Here is a 25649-nt window from a genome sequence, read left to right on the forward strand (position 1 = left end):
TCATATCCCTCACAAAGTGATACTAAACATCAATGTGCTTTGTCTTTGAATGATATGCAAGGTTCTTTGCCAAGAAAATTGCACTTTGGCTATCACAATTTATCCTTATAGCTCTCTGTACTAACCCCATACTTGAACACAATCTCTGCAACCAAACTGCTTCCTTGCTTGCATGAGTGGCTTCCATGTATTCTGCCTCTATAGTTGATAGTGCCAGTATAGATTGTTTCTTACTCATCCAACTGACTACACCTCCAAATAGGTTAAACACATACCCACTTGTAGATCTTCTCTGAACCAGATCTCCAGCCCAGTCTGCATCAACAAAGCCACGAATATCCAACACTATGTCCAATCCTGGTCTTCCTTGGTAGCACAAACCATAATCACTAGTGCCACACAAATACCTAAAAACCCGCTTCACTACTGTCCATTGCTTCTTCCCTGGTTTGGACATAAAGCTGCTCAATACTCCCACTGCATGTGCAATGTCTAGTCTAGTACAAACCATCGCATACATCAGGCTACTGACTGCACTTGCATATGGAACACGGGACATGTCCTCTTTCTCTTCTTGTGTCTTGGGACACTGTTTAGTACGTAACTTTACACCTACAGGAATAGGAACCTTCATCGGTTTACTATCCTGCATATTAAGCCTCTGCAATATTATCTCGACATACTTCCTCTGGTTTAACCAGAGCTTCCTCTTTGTCCGATCTCTTTTAATTTCCATGCCCAAAATATAGTTTGCAGCACCAAGATCTTTCATGTCGAATTTTGAGGACAAATGGGTCTTCAAATCCTGGATAATTTCTTTGTCATTTCCAACCAGAAACATATCATCCACATACAAGAACAGATAAATAACATGGTCACCAATTAATTTAAAATACACATAGTGATCTACTTTGCTTCTGGTGAATCCAAGTCCCCATATAAATGTATCAAATTTCTGATACCACATCCTTGGTGACTGTTTTAACCCATACAGAGACTTCTTTAACTTGCATACCAGTTATTTCTTACCCTTCACCGCAAAGCCTTCAGGTTGCTTCATGTAGATCTCCTCTTCCAGATCCCCGTGAAGAAATGCTGTCTTCATATCCATCTGTTCTACCTCAAAATCAAAAGAAACAACAACAGATAAAAGTAATTTAATAGAAGTTACCTTGGCAACAGGAGAAAAAATATCACCAAAATCAATTCCCAACACTTGGGAATAATCTTTTGCTACCAACCGAGTTTTGTATTTCTCCACCTTTCCTTCTGCATTTGTTTTCTTCTTGAACACCCATTTGCTACCAATGGGTTTCCTTCCAGCCGGCAACTCCGCCAGATCCCAAGCCTCATTTTTGTGCAAAGATGCCATTTCATCAACCATGGCTTCTTTCTAGAGTTTTCCATCCTCTAAATCTACTGCTTCCTTCATAGTTCTGGGATCATCATTAGTGATAGATAAAGCAAAATTTGAACAAAAAGCAGATGGACTATACCTTTCTGGTTGCCTTCTTTCTCAAACTGATCTTCTCACACCCGGATTTTTTGGCTCTTCATCTTCTAATTCCTCCTCTGCTGTAGAGCTTGATTCTTCCTCCTTTAGCACAAACTCTATCTTCTCAGGTTCCTTTGGTTGGAATTCATGTTTAATAACATCTTTTACCTCTCTGAACACCACATCTCGACTGTACACAACCTTCCTTGTTATTGGGTTCAAAAGCTTATAACCCTTTAAACCATCCTTATACCCAATAAAGATGCACTTTTTGGATAGTTTCATATTTACTATCCAACTTGGTTCGTTTCTCCTTTGGAACATGTACATATGCATCACATCCAAATACCCTCAGATGTGGAAGAGAGGGTTTCTTACCAGTCCATACCTCTTATGGAGTGTTATCCTCCAACGTTGATGAAGGTGATCTGTTGACCAGGTAACATGCTGTCTCCACCGTCTCTGCCTAGAATTCATGTCCTAACCCGACACCATTGAGCATGCTTCTTGCCCTTTCCATCAATGTCTTGTTCATTCTTTCTACAACTCCATTTTGCTCAGGTGTGTATGGAGTAGTCTTCTGCCATGCTATACCACACTTCTTACAAAATTCTTCAAATTCCTTACTGCAAAACTCTCCATCGTTATCTGTCCTCAGCACCTTTATCTTCTTCTCTGTCTGGTTTTTCACTAGAGCCTTAAATTCTTTAAACTTGTCAAAGACTTCAGATTTCTTCTTAAGGAAATATATCCATGTATTCCTTGAGAAGTCATCTATAAAGGATACATAGTACACAAACTTACCCAGTGATGGAACCTTCACAGGTCCAAACACATCACTGTGCACAAGCTCTAATATCTGTTTCGCCCTCTTACCACCAGAGAGGAAACTCACCCGATTCTACTTCCCATATACACAATTTTCACAGAAATCAAAATCTAGAGAGCTATTACTCATACCTTTACCATGAAGTATTCGAAGGCCCTTCTCTCCAATATATCCAAGCCTTTGATGCCACAGCATGGTATTCTCTCTAGATACCATTAGATTTTCTGCTCCACTTTCAGGAACCACAGAACTGTTGCACCTATCAACAATAGTGCTACCTTGCAGCTTGTAAAGAGTTCCAATTCGAACTCCCCGCAGTAATTCCAATGCCCCCCGAACCATCTTGCAGGTATCATTCTCGAACACTATTTTTACACTTGCATCATCCATTTTTCTTACGGAAATCAGATTTTTGGCTAATGCAGGAATATGCAGAACACCCGGGAGTGTTCTAACCCTTCCACCTTGCAACTTCAACTTTACTTTTCTGTGACCAATGATTCTAGCCTTCCTGTCATCCCCCAAGAATACATCACCACCATCATATTTCTCATACTTGCAGGACCACTCTCTATGGGGAAGGAAGTGAAAGGATACACCTGATTTAATCAACCATGCCTCGTGATCTACATGTTTACTTGAAGAAGCCAAGTACACATCCCCACCTTCATCTGAGGTGGTTTTCGCCTCTGCAGAAGGAGCATCATCAGATCCCTTTCCTTTATCAGTAGCTTTAGATTTACAGTCCCTTTTGTAGTTCCCTTCCTTTCCGCATTTTCAACACACCACCTTTATAGGTTTTCCTGGAGATTTAGATCTCCCTTTAGATTTAGACCTTCCACTCGATGACTTATTTTTGTTTCTGTTCTGGGACCGTCCTCGTATAAACAAGGCATCACCATTATGGCTCTCCATATTTTTTGTCTCATTTCCTCCGTTAGCAAGGATGAAACTATTTCATCAAACTGCAAGGCAGTTGCATTGCTACCTATTACAATAACCAGACTATCCCACGAATCTGGTAGAGAACACAACAAACTGATGCACTTATCTTCATATGAAATTTTAATATCAACAGATGATAACTGACTTACCACAGTATTAAATGCATTCAGATGTTCTGTCACCGAGTCTCCATCTTTCATCCTAAGGTTATATAGCTTTTTCCGTAGGAACAGTTTATTCACCAGAGACTTAGATTGGTACAAAGTCCCTAACTTGTCCCACAAAGCCTTAGCCGTAGCTTCCCTTGATACATTCAACAATACTGAATCTGAGACACACAATCGTATTGTGCTCTTTGCCTTCCAATTTAACTTCTTCCATTCTTCATCGGACACTCCCGTTGGTTTAGTACCCGGATCTACCGCGATCCACTGATCTTTATCCACCAACAGATCCTCCATCTTGAGTTTCCACAACTCAAAACTTTGACCATTAAATTTCTTGATCTCTATCTTTCCACTGCTCGCCATCTTCTTTCACCACCAGAATCAATCTCGCAGATCTTCCACTGAACACGGTTTACCACAGGCTCGAGCGAAACCCCTCAGCAAAAAAGGCGTCCCTTTGAAGCCAAAACAACTCCGACACCAAATGTAGGTTTTAACCCCGTACAGAAATTACCTGCATACGAATTCTAAAACACAGAAAATAAACAATGCGAGAGCATAACACATAAAACACATATACACAGAGATTTTCCCATGGATCCCAAAACCGGGACTACCATCTTGATTTTTCATTATGTTCCTTTCAATGTTACAATACATATTTATACACGCGGAAGCATCTAATACCTTGGACCGAAAACCATCGCATCCAAAACCATGGACCAAAAACCATCGCGTCCAAAACCATGTGCGAAAATCATGCACAAAACCATAGGTAGGTCCGCCCAATCTAACATAGGGTCCAAAACCAAAATTTTCCGAGGCGCTGCCCCGGACCCCATAGAGTGGGGTTACCTGCACCCTTCAAACTCCCTGTGACTCCCCCCGTTACGCAATCGACGCAACAAAGGGGGGGCTTTGGTCCCCTTCTAACCCCCCGGTTAACTACGTGGGCTAGTCGTGGAAAGAATATAACACAACCCAACATGACCATTGTGATCGACTCTTGTGGACATGAGACTTTGGGGTGACCACATATTTATAAGTGCGATTCAGAATTCGGTAACACATACCATATGCTCATGGAAGGCAAGAAAGTTATAGATTTTCACCTCTAGGGCACATTGTTATGCCACCTGGAACACCTTTGTGTTCCTTCAAATGAGCGTTCCAAGATCATTTGGGAGCTGCACTACAATCGGGTCGCTGGACATTTCAAGGTAGAGAAAAGAGTGGCAGTGTTGTAGAATATTTTTTGTTGGTCAAACCTTTGATAGGATGTTGGGAAGTACATCAGGTCCTGCATTGTCTACGCCATTTCCAAACCGATAATCATGAAGCAAGGCCTATATACTCTTCTACCTACTCCTAGTCGGCCTTGGGAATCCATCTCCAACATATCGGGCCTTACTTCTGCTAAGCATGGAAATGACTGTGTTTTCGTGGCCATCAACAAATTCTCTAAGATGGCCATTCTAGCAGCTTGCAAGTAGAGTATCACAATAGAAGCCACCACTAATCTCTTCTTTGAATGAGTGTGGGTACACGTTGGGATCCCACATTCCATTATTTCATATTGGGACAACAGGTTCCTAAGTACATTTTGGTCAAGCCTCTAGTCGACGCTAGATACCAACCTCACTAAGTCCATGACCTTCCACCCGCAAACTGATGGCCAAACATAGGTCGTCAACAGGATGATCGTGCACATTATGCACATGTACAACTAAAAGCATCAATGCACATGGGATGAAAGCCTCCCCTATGTCCAACACATTTACAACAAAGCTCTCCATAGCTCAACTAGCCACATCCACTTTCAGGTGGGATTAAGATTCTAGCCATTATGTCCCATTGATGTGGCCATAGCATTTGTATCTACTCAGGCAGATTCGACTCATTGCTAGTTTGAAGCTGACAGGGCTAACAACTACATTGAGCACATTCTACACATCCTCCAGGAGGTCCATGACATATTGGAAAAAGCTAATTCTAAGTACAAGCAACACCATGACCAACATCGGGTGTCACACAAGTTCTAATGGGCGACAAAGTTTGGTTACATTTGCGGAAGGAGCACCTCGCTAGGCCCCATTGCAAGCTTTGCCCACACCAATATGGGTCATACACCATCACTAAGGCTATAGGGGACAATTCCTTCGAGCTTAGCATTTCATCGCTGCTTGGCCTACACCCAATATTTAATGTGGACCTACTGTGACCATATTGTCCCCCATTATTGGACACATCTGACGTTACTGAGTAGCTGACACCAACAGAGCTCAACCCAAGTTGCATCGAACAAGCCAAAACTGATAGGATCATAGACATACATATCAAGAACACTTGCTAGCAGAGGATTTAGCTATATCGAGTTGTCAAAGTAGGCCAACTCCTTCACCAGGGCAAGTGGTTCACCAGGGCCCAACTTAAACAGAAATTTCCTCACCTCATGGAGGCTCTGCATGCAATGGGGACCATTACTTCCTAAAGGGGAAGGACTCATCTAGGTGCATGTTGGTGGCCACTTGCATATTCCACCTAGACCTCCAGTTAGTTTCATTAGTTTACTTGATTATAGCAACATTTACTATTTTTAGTATTTTTTTGAGTCATGAACTTTTGGAGCTATTTTGACCTCCTAAATGATGTTTTTTTGATGTTCGCAACAAGATTGCTGCAAATCCTTTAGTAATCAAAGAGATCTTTCCAAAAAGGTATCGTATGCGCCAAACAAAGATCATATGACCAAGTTACGACCCCGGGAAGTTGGTTGCCCAACTAACCCCAATGGGGCCTACAAACTCTTAGCGTTCCATCTCCAGGGGTTAGGGTTTTTGTTGTTTAGGGTTTCCCTTTGTTATTCAATAATAGAAAGTCACTTGAGCCTCATTGTAACATAGTTAAGAGGAATGTAGATGCCACATATATTCTCATAGACAAGATACCATCTCCTGAGCTAGTTCATTTCCATTATACTTGTAAGCATCTTTCAGTTCTTTGATATTAATGAAATGAAGATTTATTTCTATTTCTTCTTTGTGTTTATGTTTATATCAATATTTTGTTTAGTTCCTGCATAAGGCTAGGTCAATGCTATTAGAGTGGTTTGTTCTTTCTCTATTTTTCTTTGCATGTCCTCAATGAGGTCAGGGTATAAGGAGTTAGGGCTTGAATTGGTTGACCTTTTGCAAGACCAACCTTGCAAACCTTGATGACCTCCCATGGCGGAAGAAAAGAAAGATGAGGGAGAAAGAGATCATTTCAAAATATTGCTCGAGGAATCCCTCGAGAGAAAGAGGAATGTGATGATGAATAAGTTTTCCCATATCCTTTGGTAGCTACCCATAGACAACACATCTTCATCTAAGAGCTACTCTAGAGGCGCCACTCCCTTTAAGGTATAAGTCAACTTTGACATTCCAATATTTGAAGTCCAGATAGATGCAGACGTCGTAGATAGAAGTTTAAATCTGTTGGAAGGATATTTTTCGATTCATGATGCTTCCAATTGGGAAAATATTACTTTTGGACACCTCAAAGTTGCCCCCCATGTCAAGGACTGGTGGGAAACCTACTGTGAATAAAAGGATGAGCGGGAACCCCCATTGTTTTCAGTTGCACCCACTTGGAATTCTTTCCGAGACACCATCAAGGAACAATATTACCCTATTAGGAGCTATGAAGATAAATACATAAAGTGGACCACACTGCGGCACAAAAGGGACCAAAATGTGCCAAAGTTCACAGATATTTTTCATATCCTTCGCACGAATTTGGGTATCAAGGATTCTGGGCGGCATTTGGTACTTAAGTATCGTGGTTGTCTACACAAGTACATCCAAGACAAGACGGAGTTCCTGGACATCCCCTTGCTTGGAATTTCCTACCGATATGCTATCAAGATTGAGCATAAATTTAAATAGAAAAAGCGAGACTTTGGATCTACGAATTTGAAGCAAGAGAAAGAAGCCCCCAAACTGTAGAATAAAGGACAAATCCAAGGCAGGGTGGCCTAGGACAACCCACCGAAGCCGCAAGTAAAGAACAACACTGCGAAGGAAAAGAAGGACACAAGGAAATGGTGTGAGTTCCATAAGAGACCACTCACAACACAAGTGAGTGTCCAGCCAAGCAGTCACTAGTGGCCGAGTTAAGGGCCCCTGAATCAGATGCATGTTCTGAATCTATGTCAAAACTCAGCGAGGGGAATGACAAAGGGAAGCTAATTACAGATGCGGAGCCTAATGCCACTATTGTCACCACCAAGATCCAAAAGATTGAGTCTGAAGATCCAGAGGAGGGGGATAGACTCTTCCACTCACAGATGTGGGTGAAGGGTTCTCCATTGTAGTTCATTGTCCATAATGGAAGCCAAAATAACTTCATTTCAGTAGAGTTCGTGAAGCGGTTGGGCCTACCAACCACACCACACCCACAACCGTACACCATCGGATGGCTTCACCAAGGATGAGATCTCCGCATCAACCAACAATGTCGCCTTCCCTACAACATCAAGCCTTTAACAGATGAGGTATTGTTTGATGTTTCTCCACTTGAATTTTGTGATGTATTATTAGGCCAACCATACTTGTGGAAGCGTCATGTTGTGTATGAGTCTAGGCCTCACACAATTGTTATTTATTTGGGAAATAATTTATACAGGATACCAGAGTTAGCAAAACCTACCACCATTTCTTTCATCTCTGCGAAGCAATGTAGTAAGATCATTTCCCAGACCGGGAAATTTGTCTTCCTTATGATTCGCCCTTAGGGCAATAAGAATATTGTGTCCACATCCACATCCCCCAGGCAGGGATCCTCCCCATGACAAGAGTAGATGGATAAGGTCGTGTAGGAGTAGAGTGACATTTTCACCTCACTCACATGGGTACCCTTACACTGTGAGGTCAAGCACTCCATCGATTTGACCCTGGGTGCACCGCTACCCAATGGACCGATCTACTGATGCTCTATTATAGAGAATGATGAAATTAAGAAGCATATTCAGGAGTTGTTGTAGAAAAGGAACATCAGGCCAATTTCATCACCCTGTGGGAGCTTGGTCGTGTTGGAACATAAGAAAGAAGGCACCTAGAGACTCAATGTTGAATATTGAGCGCTGAATAAGATCACTACCCAGAATAGGTATCCAATCCACGGATCGATTACCTTTTGGACCAACTCAAGGGGGGAAAACATTTTAGCAAGATTGATTTGAAGTTTGGTTATCACTAGGTGCCCATCAATCCCTTTGATGTGTGGAAGACTGCCTTCAAACCCGAGGAGCACCTTTTCGAATGGCTAGTCATGCCTTTCGGGTTGACGAATTCCCCCGCAACCTTCATGAGGTTGATGGACGACATATTGCAACCCTTCACCAACTCATTCGTGGTAGTGTATTTGGACGACATCCTGATCTTCAACCAGAGTTGGGAAGAGCACCTACACCATATTCGGCAGGTTCTCCAAACCCTGCGACAACACAAGTTGTGTGCTAATTTGGAGAAATGCCCTTTTGGTATGACCAAGGTTCAATATCTAGGGTACATCATTTATGAGCGGGGTGGTTTATGTGGACCTAGTCAAGATATAAGTTACTCGATATTATCCAACTCCAACCATTCTAACAGAGCTACACATCTTTCTTGGTCTTGCCAATTTCTACCGCAGTTTCATGTTGTGTTTCTTTCATGTCACTTGGCCTTTGAGTCAAGTCGCCAAGCGTGAAGTGAAAGCAGAGTTCTTCTAGTCTAAATCCCAACAGAAGGAATTTTCCAATTTGAAGCATCACCTCTACTCTGCACCAATGCTCACATTAATAGACCTGCAACAACCATTTGAGATTGAGACAAATGCCTCTGACTATGCCATCAGGGTAGTTCTTTCTTAGTAGGAGAATTCGATGGCATATCACAGTGAGACACTTTCAGACACAGTGTGAAAGCATCCCACCTATGACAAAGATAATTATTCCATTATGCAGGCTTGTCGATAATGGAAGAATGACATTCTAGGGAAGGAAACGATCATCCACATAGACCACCAACCCCTGTAGTTCATACATACACAAGGAAAGTTGCATAATGATCACCATAAGAAGTTGTGCACATATCTGCAACAGTTTCATTTGAGCATAAATTAGAAGAATGGAAACACCAATAATGTTGCAGACTGTCTCAGCCAACCACTGGTTATTGCGCTGACCACTGTGCTCAACTCTTGTGGACACGAGACTTCGAGGTGGCCGCATCTTTACAAGAGCAATCCAAAATTCAGCAACACATACCAAATGCTCCTAGAAGGCAAGAAAGTTCTATATTTTCACTTCTAGGGCACACTATTATGCCACCTTGGACACCTTTTTGTTCCTTCAAGCGAGTGTGCCAAGATGATTTGGGAGGCGTGCCTTAGTTGGTTCACTGAACATTTTAGAGTAGAGAAAACAGTGATAGTGTTGCAAAAGTATTTTTATTTGTCAAACCTTTCTCAGGATGCTAGTAAGTACATCAAATCCTGCACTTCCTATGTCATTGTCAAACCGACAATCAAGAAGCAAGGCCTATATAATCCTTTGCCTACTCCTAGTCAGCCTTGCGAATCCATATCCATGGATTACATGTTGGGTCATCCTTCTACTAAACATGGAAACAACTGTGCTTACGTGACCTTTGACAGATTCTCTAAGATTGCCATTCTAGCAGCCTACAAGAAGAGTATCATAGTAGGAGCCACTGCTACGCTTTTATTTGAATGAGTGGGTACACTTTGGGATCCCATAGTCCATTATCTCATATTGGGTTAGCAGGTTCATGAGTACATTTATGTTAAGCCTATGGTCGATGATGGATACATAGCTCACTAAGTCCACGATCATCCACCCCCAAACTGATGGCTAAATAGAGGTTGTCAAGAGGATGATCATTCACATTTTGTGCATGTACAACTCGAAGCATCCACACACATGGAATTAAATCCTCCCCTCTGTCTAGAACAGCTACAATAGAGCTCTCTATAGCTCAACTCGGCACAACCCCTTTCAGGTGAGATTAGGATTCCAGTCGCTATGTCCCATTGATGTGGCCATACCATTTGTAGCTACTCAGGCATATTTGGCTCATGTCCAGTCCAAAGTTGAATAGGATAACGTATTCCTTGAGTGCATTCAACACATCTACCAGTAGGTCCATGCCATATTGGATAAAGCCAATTCTAAGTACAAGCAACGTCATTATCAACATCGGGTGCCACATAAGTTCCAAGTGGGAAACAAATTTTGGTTACATTGGCATAAGGAGCGCATTGCTGGGTCCCACTACAAGATTCACCCACTCTGATATGGGTCATACACCATCACCAAGGCTTTAGGGGAAAATTCCTTCGAGTTCAACATTCCACCATTCCTTGGCCTGCACCCAGTATTTAATGTGGATCGATTATGACCATACTTTCTCCCATTGTTGGACACATCTGACATTGCTAAGAAACTGACACAAACAGAGCTCAACCCAAGTTGCATCGAACATGCCAAAACTGATAGGATCATGGAGACACATATCAAGAACACCCGCCAATAGAGGATCCAGCTATATCACATTGTCAAGGCAGGCCAATGCCTTCACCAGGGCAAGTGATTCACTAGGGACCAGGTTCAACATAAATTCCCTTACCTCATGGAGGCTCTGCACGCAATGGGGACCATTGCTTCCTAATGGGGTAGGACTAATCTGGGTAAATATTGGTGGCCACCTGCCTATTCCACCTATACCTCAAGTTAGTTTCCTAAGTTTCCTTGATTATAGCAACATTTACTATTTTTAGTAGTTTTTTGGGTCTTGAACTTCCAGAGTTGTTTTGACCCCCTAAACGACATTTTTTTGAGGTCCGCAGTAGGCTTGCTACAAATCTTGTAGTAATCAGAGAGATATTTCCAAAAACGTATCGTACCTACCAAACAAAGATCATATGACTAAGTTAAGACCCCGGGAAGTTGGTTGCCTAACTCGCCCCAACAAGGCCCACAAAATCTTGGTGTTCCATCTCCTGGGGTTAGGGGTTTGGTTGTTTAGGGTTTCCCTTTGTTGTTCAATAATAAAATGGCCCTTGAGCCTCATTGTAACACAGTTAAAAGGTATTTTATTGCCACATATCTTCTAAGAGGTAAGCTACCATTTCTTGAGCTAGTTTATTTCCATTATGCTTGTAATCATCTTTCAATTCTTTGATATCAATAAAATGAATATTTATTTATGTTGCTTATCTATGTTTATGTTTATATCTATATTTTGTTGCATTCCTGCATAAGCACATATCAGTGGTATTAGAGCAGTCTACTCTTTCTCTGTTTTTATTTTCATGTTCCCAACGAGTTGAGGGTAAGGAGTTAGGGCTCGAACTGGTTAAACCTTTGCAATGCCAGCCTCGTAAACACTAATAACCCCCCATGGAGGAAGAAAAGAAAGATGAGGGAAGAGGAGATTTTTTCAAAATATTTCTTGAGGAAGCCCTCAAGTGATAGAGGAATTCGATCATGGATAACTTTGCCTAGATCCTTCAGCGGCTACCCACACGCGACACATCTTCATCTAGAAACCACTCTAGAGGCGCAACTCCCTTTAAGATACAAGTCAACTTTGACATTCCCATATTTCAAGGGGAGATAGATGGAGATGTTGTAGATAGATGGTTAAATATGTTGGAAGGATATTTTTTGGTTCATGAATTTTCCAATCAGGAATATATTACTTTTTCACTCCTCAAAGTTGCCCCCCATGTCAAGGAATGGTGGGAAACCTATGTTAGGTAAACTTGACTCGGGATAGAGTCAAAATTGACTAGGTTAAACAGTGATGGTTTTGGGGCACATGGTATTGTGCACCCATAGTATTCTGCGTGTGGTATTATATGTAATGGAGCTTATAAAAGGCTGGAAGGACTTCATTATAATGCAAGACCTAGAGGTGAGCGGTGAAGGCTCACTTGGTCGGATTGGCCAGGGTTTTGGCCAATGCTAATGAGATCATATTAGGTTGGGTTTTTCCCTGGATTTGGGGTTTTCCCAGATAAACATTTGTGTTTATGTGTTTATGGTTGTTGCTGGTTATTTTTTTATATTTGTTTCTCTCAGTAATTCTTTGTAATTAATTTGTGTTCTCGGGTAAATTTCTTAACAACTGGTATCAGAGCCAGATATTGGCTTCAAAGGGATTCTTTGATGCTAGGGGTTTATAGTGCCTGATGAGATCAATGCAGCCTTTTTACAGATCTGGGTCTGAAAATAATGGTGGAACAATCGTACGCAGAAGAACCTCGAGGAGAATGCATGGAAGATAGTGTCGTAATTGCCAGGGTTCACAGTGCATTTGCGATATTTACCGGTTTGGAACATGCTGATGAATTGTTCGGGATTCATGCGGCTATTTAAAGAAGGTCAGCAGAAGAAAATTGTTCATGCGGCTTCAAAAATTGTTCATTTTCTACTACGTGAGGCCACCGGTGCTGGAATCTACAAGGTTCTGGTCGGGCTCGCAGTTGGAGCAGTTTGATAGAAGTTTTTGAGCAAATCAAATTGAGAGAGGATGGATCAGAATCACAGCAGCAAAAAATAAATAAATAAATTATTGAAGTCAAAATTATTGTATGTAAATGGGCATACTACTGTATGACCTGGTAAGGCATGTGTACCCCTCGGTGATCACCAGTAAAGTCTGGGTTAGACTTAGGTGATAGGGGGATGTCGGGTTAACAATACCTCGGTTAAAAACTCCAAGGGGGTAAGAGCTAGAGTGAGCGGGATTGTCTCACTTAGCAAGTTTGGCTAGAGTTAGTCAAGGAACCCAAATTCAAGTTTAAGGGGGGAATTGTTAGGTAAACTTGACTCGGGATAGAGTCAAAGTTGACCAGGTTAAACAGTGATGGTTTTGGGGCACATGGTATTGTGCACCCATAGTATTCTACCCGTGGTATTATATGTAATGGAGATTATAAAAGGCTGGAAGGACTTCATTATAATGCAAGACCTGGAGGTGAGCGGTGAAGGCTCACTTGGTCGGATTGGCCAGGGTTTTGGCCAATGCTAATGAGCGGGTTTTTCCCTAGATTTGGGGTTTTCCTAGATAAACATTTGTGTTTATGTGTTTATGGTTGTTGCTGGTTATTTTCTTATATATATTCCTCTCGATAATTATTTATGTTATGTAGTAAATTTCTTAACAACCTACCTTGAATAGAAGGACGAGAGGGAAACCTCACTGGTTTCAGCCGCACCCACTTGGAATTCCTTTCGAAACACCATCAATGAAAAATTTCACCTTGTTGGGAGATATGAAGATAAATACATAAAGTGGACCATATTGCGGCAGGGAAGGGGCCAAGACATTCCGAATTTCACAAATATTTTTCATATCCTTTGCACGAAGTTGGTTATCAAGGATTATGAGCAACATTTGGTACTCAAGTACTGCGGTTGTCTACACAAGTACATCTAGGATGAGATGGAGTTCTTGGAAATCTCCTTGATTGGCGCTTCCTATCGATACACTGTCAAGATCAACAAAAATTTAAACATAAGAAGCGAGACTTTGGATCTGCGAATTCGAAGCAAGGGAAAGGAGCCCCTAAAAAATAGAACAAAGGACAAAGCCAAGGCTGGGCGACCTAGAACAACCCATCAAATCCGAAAGCAAAGAACAACACCACGAAGGCAAAGAAGGACATAGGTAAATGGCGTGAGTTCCATAAGATCCCCACTCACAACACAAGTGAGTGTCGAGCCAAGCAGTGACTGGTGGTCGAGTTGAAGGGCTTTGAATCATATCCATTTTCCAACTCTGATTCAAAACTCGAAAAGGGGAATGACAAAGTGAAGTAGATTATTGATGTCGAATCCAGTGCCACAGTTTCCACCACCAAGATCCAGAAGATTGAGCCCGAAGATCCAAAGGAGGGGGAGTGGATCTTCCACTCACAGATGTGGGTGAATGGTTCTCCGCTACAGTTCATTGTCGACAACAGAAGCCAAAAAATCCTCATTTTAGTTGAGATATTGAAGCGATTAGGCCTACTCACAACACACTTGTAGTCATACACCATCGGGTGGCTTTACCAAGGACGAGATCTTCGCGTCAGCTAGCAGTCTCACCTTCCCTACAACATCAAGCCATTCACACATGAATTACTGTGTGATGTTGCTCCTCTTGAAGTTTGTGATGTATTACTAGGCCAACCATACTTGTGGAAGCATCATGATGTGTATGAGTCTAGAGCTCACACTGTTATTATTTATTTGGGCAACAATTTATACATGATATCGGAGGTAGCACTGCTTACAGCTATCTCTATGATCTCTGTGAAGCAATGGAGTAAGATCATTTCCTAGACTGAGAAATTTTTATTCCTAAATATTTTCCCTTAGGGAAAGAAGGGCCACATCCACAACCTCTAGATAGGGCTCCTCCCCATGAAAATAGCAGATGGAAAAGGTCGTGGAGGAGTACAGAGACATCTTCACCTCGCTCATAGGGGTACCCCTACATTGTCAAGTCAAACACTCCATCGATTTGACCCCGGGCATGTAGCTACACAACAAACTGATCTACCAACCCTCTGTTCTAGAGAATTATGAAACTAAGAGGCAGATTTAGGAGTTGTTGCAAAAAGGGCACATCATGCCAAGTTCATCACCTTGTGGGAGCCCGATCGTCTTGGTATAAAAGAAAGACGACACATGGATACCCTGTATTGAATATCGAGCACTGAATAAGATCACTGTCCATAATAGGTATCTAATCCCACAAATTGATGACCTTCTGGACCAGCTCAAGGGGAACAAATATTTCAGCAATATTGATTTGAATTCTAGTTATCACAAGGTGCCAATCGAGCCCTCTCATGTGTGGAATACTGCCTTCAAATCTAAGGAGGGCCTTCTTGAATGGCTGGTAATGCCTTTCAGGTTGGTGAATGCCCCAACAACCTTCAGGACATTGATGGATGATATCTTGTGGCCTTTCACCAACTAATTTGTGGTAGTGTATTTGGATGACATTCTAATCTTCTGCCAGAGTTGGGAAGAGCACCTACACCATATTCGACAGGTCCTCCAAACCCTATGACAACACAAGTTGTGTGCCAATTTGGAGAAATTCACTTTTGGTATGACCTAGGTTCCATATTTGGGGTACATCATTGATGAGCAGGGTGTGCATGTGGGCCTCGCTAAGATACAAGTTGTTCAAAATTGGCCAACCCCAACCACTCTAGTAGAACTACGCAACTTTCTACGTCTTACCAATTTCTATCGCAGTTTCATGTTGGGTTTCTCTCATATCACTTGGCCTTTGAGTCAAGTCACCAAAGTTGGAGCGAAATAAAAGTTCTTCTAGTCCAAATCCCAACAGAAAGAATTTCTGAGTTGAAGCATCACCTCTTCTCTGCACCAATGCTCACATTACCAGACCTGTAACAACCATTTGAGATTGAGACAAATGCCTCCGACTATGCCAGCGGGGTAGTTCTTAGTCTCAAGGGAATCTGTTGGCATATCAGAGTGAGGCACTATCAGACACAGTCTGAAAGCATCCCACCTATGACAAAGAGATGGATTCCATTGTGAAGGCTTGTCGACAATAGAAGCATTACATTGTGAGGAAGGAAACATTTATCCACAGAGACCACCGACCCCTGCATTTCATACAGACACAAGGAAAGTTGCAGAATGATCGCCATCATAAGTGGTCCACATATATGAAATAGTTCCATTTGAACATAAAGTACAAGAAGGGAAGCACCAATAATGTTGCATACTGTCTCATCTGACCAACAGTTATGGCATTAACCATTATGCTCGACTCTTGTGGACACGAGACTTTGAGGTGGTCGCATCTTTACAAGAGTGATCCAGAATTCGGCAACACATACTATATGCTCCTAGAAGGCAAGCAAGTTATCGATTTTCACCTCAAGGGAACACTGTTATGCCACCTTGGAAACCTATGTATTCTTTCAAGTAAGCATGCCAATATGATTTGGGAGGCGCACTACAGTCAGGTCATTCGACATTTCAGAGTAGAGAAAATAGTGGCAGCGTTGCAGAATTATTTTTTTGGCTGAACCTTCGAGAAGATGTTTGGAAGTACATCAGATCCTACACTTTCAGCGCCATTTCCAAACCGACAATCAAGAAGCAAGGCCTATATACTCCTATGCCTACTCCTAGTTGGCCTTAGGAATCCATCTCCATGGATTACATGTTGGGCCTTCCTTCTACTAAGCATGGAAACGACTGCGTTTTCATGGTCGTCGACAAATTCTCTAAGATGGCCATTATGAAGGCCTACAAAAAGAGTATCACAATAGAATCCATTGTTAAGCTCTTCTTTGAATGAGTGTGGGTACAATTTGGGATCCCATAGTCCATTATCTCAAATAGGGACAGTAGGTTCTTGAGTACATTTTGTTGAATCCTCTCATTGATGTTGGATACCAAGCTTGCTAAGTCCACAACCTTCCACCCCTAAACTAATGACCAAACAAAGGTCGTCAACAAGATGATTGTGCACATTCTACGCATGTACAACTTGAAGCGTCCATACACATAGGATGAAATCTAACCCTATGTCTAGCACAACTACAACAGAGCTCTCCATATCTCAATTGGTCACAACCCCTTTCAGGTGGGATTAGGATTCCATCCACTATGTTCCATTTATGTGGCCATCCCATTTGCAGCTACTCAAGAATATTCGACTCATGTCTAGTTCGAAGCTGATAGGGCTAACATATTCATTGAGTGCATTCAACACATTCGACAACAGGTCCATGACATATTGGATAGAGCCAATGCTAAGTACAAGAAGCGTCATGATCAACATTGGGTGAGACACAAGTTCCAAGTGGGCGATTTTTTTTTTCTTACATTTGTAGAAGGAGTGCCTCATTGGGCCCCACTTCAAGCTTCACCTGCTCCGATATAGGTAGTACACCATCACCAAAGTCATAGGGGACAATGCTTTGAGCTCAAAATTCCATCGTTCCTTGGCCTGCAACCAATATTTAATGTGGACCAACTACGACCATACTTTCCCCCATTGTTGGACACATCCGGAGTTACTGAACAATTAAAACCAACATATCTCAACCCAATATAGATCAAATAGGCCACAACTGAAAATATAATGGACACACAAATCAAGAACACTCGCCAGTAAAGGATCCAACTATATTGATTTTTCAAAGAAGGCCAACTCTTTCATTAGGGCAAGTGGTTCACTAGGGACCAATTTCAACAGAAATTTCCTCACCTCATGGAGGCTTTGCATGCAATGGGGACCATTTATTCCTAAGGGGGGAGGACTAATTGATCCAGGTGGCTCCAGAAATAGAAGTCACCTTGAAAAAGCTCAAAAATAAAAGTCATCAGATGGAAGTGAAACTAGGACCAGATCATAGTGTTTGTCTCCCTAATTCCAACGGTGTGAACAACACTCAAATCTGAGTTCGCATGCTCAAGATATAGAAGGTCAAATTTCTGGTCAAACTAGGCCAAGTGACAGTCACTAATGAGGCAACAATTTGGCAAAGGGGAGGTGCATGCAATCCAACGGTCAGAAAGGGAGAATTTGTTACCTACTTAATTTTCCCAGTAACCCTTAAAAACCAATCTTGAAATTTTAACCACTTTGTTATAATATATATATAGATAGGGGGGGGGAGGGCCTGTTACATAGTATTTTGTCATATCTCCTGTTCACTTCTCGTGCCATATCCTGGAGTGCCAAAACATTGATTACTATGGAGCATATCCATCATGATATATAGACCAAAACCTCCTTGAAGAATCAAAGGAAAGCTGCCCTGAAATCATTATGGAGAAATTTGCCTAAAAACCTAATTTTTGACATCAACGCATTTTTCTCCACTACCTGCCCATGTTGATGGCAGGTTTCTTAGTTATACACTCATGCTTCTAGTGCAGGTTTTCATAGGAAAACTTGCGTTGAACTCCTTCTGGCAGGTTTTCCCAAATTGGAGAAGCTTCGCTCACTAGAACCTTCAGGAACAACGAGATGGATATTGGTTATTGTTGATATGGTTGAGCTCTTTCATTTGGGGCTCTTGATCTTATCGTCATGGGCTTTCCCCTTGAGATGTGGACCTTCCTCCCTCTTTTGTGGATCCCTAACACCCTCTCCCTTCCTATAAATTCATCCCCTTCCATTCCCAAATGGTTGGTCATTGATTACTGCATCCCTATGCTGAGATTATGCTTACATGCTACCCATTCTAGCTTGGAGAAGGAGTGATTGAAGAGTCTTTTCTTGGACTTGGACATCCACCCAAAGGAAGGATCCAACATCAAGGCATAGGTTGTATGCTTCCCTTTTTAATTTCTTAATATATACATCTGATGTTCACTTTCCATAATTGTGTAAATATTTATGCGATTAGCTTAATGTTCCTTGATCTGTTAAGTAGTTTATGCTTGATGTATGTTATATATGCTCTCATGTCTTGTATAGTATTTTTATCTTCCTTGCAGGTTTCCGGACATGAAGAACAACTTAGGAGCGAGGCCTGGAGCGAAAGATTCAAAGCCATCTCTAAGGATCGAGCGATTAGCATCAAAACGAGGTAGGCTCCTCTTTCTTACTGCATTTGTCAAGCATAAGCTAGGAAAGTGTGTATTAGATTGTTTGGTTTGTTGCTAGACCCACTCTTTGGGCTAGAGGGATCGCCTCTGTCTGCAGAGGGGATTTTCCTTCACAAAAAAATGGCAACTCCGTTGGGCAAAACAAGTGGTATAAAAGGATAGCAACTGGTTTCGGTCACGATGGAACTTCTCAAAACATGTAAAGCTCAAGAGGCTGGCTAATAATACCACTCATTGCAGATGTTCCCCAGGGAAGGGTAAAAGAAACAAGTGAAAGCATATGATCGGCCAAAGAGATGGTGACGATGGAATGGAAAAACCAAGGCTCATCCAGGAAAACAGGCTGATAAATATGGCAATCACAAGAGGTAAAATGGGAATGGTTTCAGTTTTACACAAGCTTGAAACATGGGAAACTATGCTTGAGTATACTTGAAGATGGTTTCATTTTTTACAAGCTTGAAACATGAGAAAAAACTAAGCTTAGATTTGGTTTCAGTTTTACACAATATTGAAACAAAGATAAACTATGCTTGAGATAACTTTGCATGCCCCCAACATAGTCACTCAATTCGAGGTACTTCTTTTGATTGGAGTCAACTAGCAGGATATCTTCTTTTGTCTTATGTGCCTTTCCAGATTATAGTACAGGCTTACAATATGGCCATACCTAGCATAGTCATAGATGAGGCCGCATTTATTAGCATTCTGTCCTCAACTGCATGGCAAGTTTTAGGTTCCCCTCAACTTGTCCCCGTGACCTGTTGGAAATACTGAGAGGGGGGGTGAATCAGTATTTCTTTTTCCCACTATTGTTTTACCAGCTAAAACATATATATTCAGAACACAAGATGAACAGCAAGAATAAATGCTTTTATTAATATAAACTGTGCAGCAAAATAGATACAATATATAGATGGTTACAATCTGTTGCCAAGCTCCAAGTTGGACTTTGGTGAGGCTCCAACCTCCAGAGCACCAACTCTATTTTGCCAAGACACCAATCTTGGACTTAGAAGCACCAACTCCCAAGGACTACAATCCTTCCTGCTTTTGAGGCACCAGCCCCAAAGACTTCTATCCTTCTTGCTTTTGAGGCACCAGCCTCAAGGACTCCTATCCTTCTCACTTTTGAGGCACCAACCCCAAGGACTCCAATCCTTCTGCTCTCAGAACTCTTCTCTGCTGAGTTCTGTCTATTTACAGCTTCACTGTAGTCTCCAAACTACAGTATCAATGACAACCATGTCTTCTTATGGATGAGTCTTCACAGCTCTGCACATTGCCCACGCACAGTCTCCAATAGCCTTCACTGCTTCTGCTGCCTCTACAACCTCCGCTGCTTCTGCAGCCTCTACAGCCTCCGCTGCTTTTACTACCTCACACTCTGGTTCTTCACCCCCACAACAGCTCTAACAGTGTTCAACAGCCGCAGCAGCATTCACCAGCAACTTCATACTATGCTTGACCACCTCTGCTGCTTCTGCTACCTCATATTCTGATTTGTTTGCAACAACAACAGCCTCATGCAGTCCTCTGTTTACTGTTTTATGCATTCCTGTCTTTGTCCATTCGTTTCCTCTTTCTCGCTGGCTCTTCGGCTTCCTTCTCGCCTCCTTCAGCTTCCTCACTATTGGCTATTTTGTCGCTGTAGCTTCCTCTGTCTCATCGTTTGCTTCTTCAGCTTCCCACTTTCGGTTTCATCTGTCTATCGAACGTTCCAATATTCACAGGACACGTACAAGAGGAAGAGAGGCTGTATACATAGAGAATACTTATTACAAGTTATCCCTGTAACAACGTTCCTTTTATCCCTAATTATTTTGACATACACAGGGCTTTACAGTGTTTACGGAGGCTTTCATTTGGAAAGACTATACCATCAGGGTGAGCCCACATGTCACATTACCACCGGCATCGTTCTGACTATCGGAACCGTTATCATATGCATTTTGGCCCTTCAAACCACGCGCAAGGCAAATATGAATTACACGGGAAATATGAGCAAAAACAGGTGAAAGTGCTAAAGGGCAGACTTCAAGGATCATAGCACCCGTATCTATACCTATATCGGGTCCGCAGCCTTATCGCAATCGGCGATCGCAAAGGGCCGATGGCCGATGGGCCGATCCTCCTATGGACGCGATATTCCATTTAATCATGTTGTATATGCCTGTCGGGTCCACTGCTCCTATCGCTATCAGCGATCGCAACATAACTGCAGTCACCAATGGCCGATGGCCGATGCGATGGACCGGATGCGATATGGTATTAAACCATAATTTATATGCCCGTCGGGTCCACAGCCTTATCGCAATCGGTGATCGGGAGAGTGTCATGCCTTTGTGTACTGTTGTGATGGGCGGATGCGATATAGCATTCAACCATAACACAATCCCACGTCGGGTCCGTGTTATTATCGCAGTCGGCATTTTTAATGTGGCAGACCCAACCCGCTTGTGATACCCGCTCTGAAATGACGGATGTGATATATCATTAGACTGGTTTTAATACCTCCATCGGGTCCACAACCGTATATCGCAATCGGGGGTTTCGGGAGTGACAACCCTTTGAGACCAGCAACATAGCGGATGCGATATTACATTCAATCTAACTATGATATCCCATCGGGTCCGCGTATATTATTACAATCGACGCTTCCAGAGGTTCTCCTATAAGTCGAGCCTAAAACATTGCCGATGTCCGAAGGCCGATACACCACTACTCCGATGAACTGGATGCGATATGATATTAAGCCACAGTCAATATTCCCATCGGGTCCGCATGCTTATCGCAATCGGAGGTTTCAGTGGTGGCACATAGCTGAACCGCCAATTAGCGATGTCGCCGATATACATATATATGCCTTTATATATATATATATAAATTTCTTCGCCGATAGTGTGCTTGTAATATGAGCCCGCCGATAGTGTTAAGCACATATATGCATAGTTTTTGTTGCCGATGGTGTATTTGCATATATAACCAAGTCTTCCACCTCTATTTGCATTATATGCATATTTATATGGTTTTTGGTCGCCGATAATGTTATGGACTGCATACATGGGTTTTACAAACCCGATAACGTAACTGGATATATCTATATGAGTTCTACTCCCGATGGCTCCCGATAGCTGTTCTGCTCCTGATGGCTCCTGATAGCTGTTATTTGTGGCATATATGGCTCTGTTTGCTGTTAAACGCATCCATTGCTCCTCCGATGGCTCCTGATAACTCCGTCTGCTTCCTCTATGGCTCCGATAGCTCTGTTTACTCCTCTGTTGCTCCGATGGCTGTGTCCTCTGCTCTTTCTCTATGCTCCTTTGGCTCGGTCTCTGTGTGCTCCTCTTCTTTGGCATATATATGTGACATATACATATATATGGCTCCTCTGGTGGTGCTTCATGCTCTGTTAGCTCCTCTGATGGCTCTGTGCGCTCCTCTTCTATGGCATATATGTGGCATATATATATATGTGGCTCCTCTTGGCTCCTCTTGCTCCATCTGCTCTTCTCGATCCGTCTCCTCTTGGCTCCTATTGTTCCATTTGCTCCTCTCGGTCCGTCTGCTCCATTTTCTCCTCTTCTTTGGCTCCGATATGCCTCCTTGCTCTGATATGCCTGTTTTGGCATATATATTACAGGCAGCGTTCCTCTTGCTTTGACATGGCTCTCCGATGGCTTGGTTTGCTCCTCTTGGCTCCATTTGCTCCTCTGGTGGCTCTGTCTTTCAAAGACCTCCTTGCATATATGTCTGTTTCCGCATATATATATGATATATATATATATATATATATATATATATATATATATATATATATATATATATATATATATATATATATATATATATATATATATATATATATATATGGCTCGGCTATCTTGATGGCCTTGCTCCTGTCTCTTCATGAATCTGCTCTGCATCCCCTTGGCTTCATGTCATCCTCTAGTATCCAGAATATTGCCATATTGACATCAACGACAACCTAGTTCAACATGACCCAGAATCTTTTAGCTTTTAATAGAGGAACCAATCAACCATTAGGGATCCTTCCTGAGTTTCCTATTACTTTGGGAGGAAATATTGTCTATATATACGTGATAGTTGTCCAAGGGTTGTTGGATTTTAATCTACTCCTTGGCCGTGACTATGTTATGTCATGGGAGCTCTTGTCTCTTCTGTCTTTCGAGTGATGTGTTTCCCGCATGAGGGAAGCATTGTGATCATTGATCAGCTTACATTCATTAGTCCTGAATCAACTCTCAATCAACCTTCATCCCTAACTGGTCCTTATTTTCAAGCAGTATCACCCCTGCCACTGGTTAATTATGTGGCCACCTGTTCCATGCCCGCATCTACTGATGATCTAGTAGGTGATGTAGTACGCCATGTATTGGGGGTATTGGAGCCTGATTTTTCATTTGGATCCCTGGACATGTATCCCTTTCATAGTGTTGTTTTGCCATCTGTTGAGAACCTCTTGGAAGCCATGGCCTCTTTTTGTCTGTGATCAAGGGTTTGGAGCAGAGTTCTTTGTCTTGTGTCAAGCGTGTTACAAATGAAACAAGGGTCGTGAGGATAGTTCTTTTATTATGTCAACCTCGTTAAAAAATGAAATATGTCCCTCTGAGCATGGTTCCTTTTCTTGTTTCAAGCTCGGTAAAAGATGAAACAAGGTGTCATGAGCATGGTTCTTTTCCTGTGTCAAGCTCATTAAAAAATGAAACAAATCCCTTTCCAATTTGAGTCTTTGATTAGATCTCGTAAAATCCCAATCGAGTCTTTCACTTGATCTCATAAGTGAACCTTCATTCCATCCACTTGTTAGTAACCAGTAGTATACTTAGGTGAATGAAATGAAGCTTGGGGGGCATGTACCTTGAATTGAGTCATTATGTTGGGGGCATGCAAACTTATCTCAAGCATAGTTTATCTTTGTTTCAAGCTTGTGTAAAAATGAAACCAAATCCAAGCATAGTTTTTTCTCATGTTTCAAGATTGTGAAAAATGAAACCATCTTCAAGTATACTCAATCATAGTTTCCCATGTTTCAAGCTCATGTAAAAATGAAACCATTCCCACTTTACCTCTTGTGATTTCCATCTTTATCAGTCTGTTTAGTTGGATGAGCCTTGGTTTTTTCATTCCATCGTCACCATCTCTTTGGCCGATCATACACTTTCACTTGGTTGTTTTAACCTTCCCTAAGGAAAATCTGTGATGAGTGGTATTATTAGCGAGCCTCTTGACCTTTACATGTTTTTATAAGTTCCATCATGACCGGAACCAGTTGCTATCCTTTTATACCACTTGTTTTTCCAGGCGGAGTGATTTTTTAGTGCTTTTCTGACTTTTGAAAAATTAAAAGATTGTTGAAGTAAATGAAATGTTGTATACTCAGTATTAGTTTAACCCTTTTCCGGACTGAGATAGACTATTGTACGAAAAAAGCATACCTTAGTTGAACATGGCTAAGAGGTTCTCTTGGATATTATTTTCTTCCTTTTCGGGTTCAAGAGACGATTTACAAAAAGGGACCTTTGGATTTTTCTTTTTTCACTTATTTTTCAAAATCTCTAAACATGAAAAAGATGTCAAGTTTCACTTCCGTCGGAATCATAAAAATTAAATGACACGGGACTTGTCACCATGATGAGGCCGAGTTCCTCCTTCTTAGGGCTTGTAAAACTTACTAGGATGGATTCATCTAAAGGGTGAACTTATATGACAAGCATATTCTATCCCCTTCAAGCTTGTGATAAAAAATATATGGAGTACTCACCAGAAATGGTGAGGAAAAAGTGAAAGTGTTCATCTCTTGTATCCTGTAAAGGCAACATGTCACTCTTGAACATGAGACTCATCTGTTACTCGTGTCGGTTTTGGGACATCCTCACTTGGTCACTTGCATTCCTGGGTTTGCGGAATCCATTTTGCCTCCCATCTGATCATACCATTCTGTCATCATGACCTATGATCCTAGGTTGAGTCAAATGCTACCAAACTTCAGAGTCGTGTCGCAATATGTTCAATACAAGTCTTATCTCTAGTTCTTTACCACATGTACACTATCTGACTTTCTTCTACAATCCTGAATCATACTTATTTACTTTGCTTTGTTTCGTGTTGATGATGTGGGATTCATTATGGACCTCCTTTGACAGATCGCTTCTTGTCGACTTCAGCTCATTATCCGAGAAGATGATCTCGGAACTCCCTTCCGGTACCTTAGAGCTTGCATCCCTCAATGGCGAGTTCTTCGCATTCGACGACAGGTTTACATCATTGACCGTTGATCAGATGACTCCACGGGTGTTCGACTTCAGTTCTATTATTCATATTCATGGATTGTGCTGATTGTACCTTGAGATCCATTTCCATTATTGGTGGTTTCTCTCGTGTCTGTTAATGGTTTACATCATTGACCGATAATTAGGTGGTTTTCTATCATGTTCGACTTCGACACATCTATTCACATGTTAGAATTCGTACATTGATCGGGTCGAGATGGAGTGCAAGACCCTGGATTTTATCTAATAGAATCTAGGTTACGTGGAGTTA

Source organism: Pinus tabuliformis, chromosome 9 (genome assembly GCF_031772625.1).
Source record: "Pinus tabuliformis cultivar Carrire ecotype Pingquan chromosome 9, CPIR1, whole genome shotgun sequence".
Taxonomy (NCBI): Eukaryota; Viridiplantae; Streptophyta; class Pinopsida; order Pinales; family Pinaceae; genus Pinus; species Pinus tabuliformis.